General features: G+C 30.6%; 1 long non-coding RNA gene across 1 annotated transcript; it reads left to right on the top strand.

Moving 5' to 3' along the window:
- Nucleotides 1–1,417: 1,417 nt before the first annotated feature.
- Nucleotides 1,418–3,406, top strand: LOC105804057 (uncharacterized). The gene is made up of 3 exons (XR_001136708.2): nt 1,418–1,580; nt 2,797–2,891; nt 3,030–3,406. It is a non-coding gene; the product is annotated as an uncharacterized LOC105804057 (long non-coding RNA).
- Nucleotides 3,407–4,025: the final 619 nt, after the last annotated feature.

The following is a 4,025-nucleotide window of genomic DNA, read 5'->3' as shown; positions in this document are numbered from 1 at the left end:
CCTTCCTGTCATTCTAAATCCCCCCTACTTTCCTTTTCTCTTTTTCTCAAAATCTTTGATTCTTTCCCCACGCTTGACGCCCCCCACTTTTAATTGTTTACCTATTGTTGGCTTCTTGTTTGGTCCCATGACCATGGTCCCACAGGTCACAACCACCATCAATTGTTTAAGGTGAGACTATAAATTTTTTTTTTTTTTTTGGCTTTGTGCGTGAGTGAGTGAGTGAGTGAGTGTTTTCACGTTTGGTTCTATAATGACTTTGTGCCGAGAACATGGGAGGTTTCTTTCTAGAACAATAGAACCTTGTATATTTGCTATTTCTCCTTAGTTCTCTGTTTGGTTCTCACGATATTTCAATTTTTGCTATCAGATAATCTAAAAACCTTTTCTTTGTAGAACAAACATTAATTGTCAATACTTTAGGCATGAAACTCTTCATTGTTTTCATGTTTTCCTTTGCCTTTACATTGCTTTTTCAGCAATCCACCTATGTCTTTAAACATATCAAACTGCTTCATCAAGGAAGATGAGAATTAAAATTTGCAACATATCATAACATATAGCTTGACTTTTCAATATGAAAGCTCACCTTCAATTGGGTCTCTGCTCTGATTTTTTGAGTTTATTTATTTATTTTTCTATAGTTTGAAAATATATTTGACTAAAGCTTACAAATGTTGAGATTCTTATCACATAGACTTCAACTTTTACTTACCAGTTTAAGAAATATATCCTCCTTTTTGTTTAGCATTTTACGTGTAAATATACCATTTTATATTTATATATAATTTATTTACTTTAGATGATGCTTTAGAATGGTAAAAGATCCAACTTTAAACTTACTTGAATCATGTTGGCTTAGAGTTTTTTTTCTTGTTAATTACCATAAGAGATGCATGAACTAATCTTGAATAAAGGAGAAAAGTAATTTTTTGTTAATTTGGCAATTTGCAATTTGCAATTTACATGGCAATACCAATATACCTATAAACTCTCTTGTAAGTGGAAATATTATTGGATTTATAAATTGTTTGTTCCATCTTTTAAATTTTACAATAATTTTACACATTAAAATGAATAATAAATGTAGAAATCCTAAAATTTTGGCAAATAATGTTATTGTAGCCTTCGTTTCTTATGATTTATCATATTTAATTCATTTTTAATTATTAATAACTCTATATATATTCATTTTTTCTCATGTTACATAGTTTGCTAATGATAGGTAAGAATTTTTGGTGTCTACTGAAAAAAGGACAAGATTATTGATTTGTTTATAGCTCAACTTTGTACATATAGGCCCCGTTCTTTATTGCGTTTTAAATGGACTTTTGCGTTAAAAAGTCCTTTTCCATCTTCTCAAAAAATTCTCCATCTCAAACGTCATTTTCTCCTGATGGAGAAGCTGAAAATTTCACCATCTAAAAAGCTAGAAGTGCTTTTGGCTGATAAATGACCAGAATAACCTGTCTTCTCCCCCTTGGAAAAACGTTCTTTCCTCTGCTGTGAAAGTTTTATACCCATTTTTTTCACATTTTCACTGTGAAAGCTCCTTCCTGTTCTTTGTTCCTCTTCCGCAGGTGAGTTCGTTTTCTTCTTCTTCTCTTTAATTATTAGTTATGCTTTGTTTTTATTTACTTTTTAATTCTGGCTTTTGTGCCTCTTTTGCTTTACTGTTTTGTGCCTCTACTGCTGCTTTGCTCTGCCTCTTTTGTTTTGTGCCTCTTTTGCTCGCTTCGTAACTCTTCCAAACTATTTTAGTTGATAAGAATAGAAGAATCATGGTTTTAACCTTGTGCTGTGAATCAGTCGAGAGAAGAAAGTAGAAATATGACAATGGAATTTCCATGAATTTATAGTAAACTCAAAACAACATAATTCCTAACTAATTGTCTGACTCTAAACTCAAAGATAGACTCAATAGACCACTCTTTTTCTGTTCTTGGAAGCAAATCCCATACCTTTTGTAATGGGTATTTGACTTCAATTTGTCCCAGACCTTTTCTGTTCTGAGTTTACTTTCTATAATTTTCCATGTGATGTTGAAAATGGAAATAATCAGGCAGGTTAGAATTTAAGTGATAGGGATTCTGGGAAAGCAATATCCTCTTTGTATATCTTATGTCCAAGAATATTTTGTAAAGCGAGATGTAATTTGGCTTATGATATTGTTTTCCCCTTCTTTTACATACGCGTCTGTATCATGGCATATACAGTTGTTTCTGCTTTCATTTTTGGTTTGATATTACATGTTACTTCACTGTCATCATATATAGCTCAAATCTGTTTGCTAGACTTTAGTTTTTGGCTCTATAGGATGTTCCATAATTTCTAATTTTTGTGAAACAGGCTGCTCATCTGAAGCATCAATCTCTATTTGTGCATCAATCTCTATTCAGGAATCTTTGATGTTGAATGTGTAATCTCAATTAAAGTTATTCTCTTGATGCATGCATTCTCTTAACTTTTTGATATATAACCATTGAGATGATTTCATTTTGCTTGCTGAAGTAGCCCTTTTTTCCTTTGCTTTGTGTACATAGCTTCAAGAGTTAGTGTAAGTTTTATCCTCCCAAAGTTAAGAGAGGGGACTGCTGATGGAGTTTCCTGCTTTAAAAACATGTTTTGCATGCTTTAACTGGCCCCTCCAAATGCAAAATTATCAATTTTTGTTAGTGTTATAGGCTAAAGGATAAGAGACCAAGAATGTATTTGATAATATTGAATTGCAAGTTGATGCGAATCATAATTAAATTTATGTATCATTGCTATAAATGTAAATTGTTTGACATGCAGAGATGCTCTTGATGCTTTGGGATTGGTTCGGTACTGCTGTAGGAGAATGCTTATGACTCATGTTGACCTCATTGAGAAGCTTCTGAACTACAACAGTAAGCTGTCTTTCTTTCTTGCCTTCATTCTGTTTGGACTTCCTCTGTATCTCATGCTTCTGTTCATCTTAGTGCTGGCTTTGTTTAGAATTGCTTTCTCTACTTACTGCCTTTTTTTTTCTTTTTTTTTTGTGGTAGCATTGGAGAAGTCGGAGACCAGTTGAGGAAACATGTAGAATCTAAGGGTTTGTTGCAGTTTGTGTGAGTGCCTGTCAATGATTCTCAGTTTTGTTTAAGTGGGGCCGTGTTTGAATCCAGAAAAAGGGAAGGAAAGGACTTAAATAGTACTAGTCTAGTTTGTTTTCTTCAGCTCTATGATGGATCGTTGTATGTACGAAATTAGTGGGATTTGAAATGCTGAAAGTGATTGGAATGCTTTGCTGTTTGCTGGGATAATTGTAGGATCAAAGACTAACTTTTGTTAGTTGCATTGCTACAGATGTGTTAGTAAGTGTAGGATGAATGGGAACCTTAACCGAACATTTTAAAATCAATAATGACATGACCTTCTGGTAGCTTACAAGCTAAGTGAGGGAAGTGGGAATGAAGCAAAAGACACCATTTAATTATATCATTTCCTTTTGCTTGTGTCTGTTTGTCTCGACTTTCATTTTCATATGCTTATCAAATATAAGTATTATATTAACCAACTCATTTTCATATGCTTATTAAATATAAGTATTGTATTAATCAAATCATTTATTGAATATAACCAAATTATTTTCATATGCTTATCAAATATATCATCTAGTTTAATCAATTCATTTTAAATTGTAAATGTTATTGACAAATTTTTAGTATTTATATTTGGTATATGAATATTATCCCTTTTAAAACTTTAATCTAAATATATGTAATATTTTAATTAGTTAGGTTTATGTTTTTAATGTTATGTTAGTATATAATATGAGTTATATATTGAAATACATTTTAAAATAAAATAATACAAATGTGTTAAAAGCATTAATTAAAAATAAAAATAATTTTATAATAATACAATCGTGTCAATATCTAATTACAAATATTTAATTTTTATATTTAAATATAGTTTATATATTCTAATTAAATTTTATAAATAATCAATATTAATTACTTAGAAATATTTAAAATTAATATTATATATTAAAATATTAA

This window comes from Gossypium raimondii, chromosome 11 (genome assembly GCF_025698545.1).
Source record: "Gossypium raimondii isolate GPD5lz chromosome 11, ASM2569854v1, whole genome shotgun sequence".
Lineage (NCBI taxonomy): Eukaryota > Viridiplantae > Streptophyta > Magnoliopsida > Malvales > Malvaceae > Gossypium > Gossypium raimondii.
The sequence above is the reverse complement of the archived record's forward strand: the minus strand, read 5'-3'. Positions and strand labels throughout refer to the sequence as shown.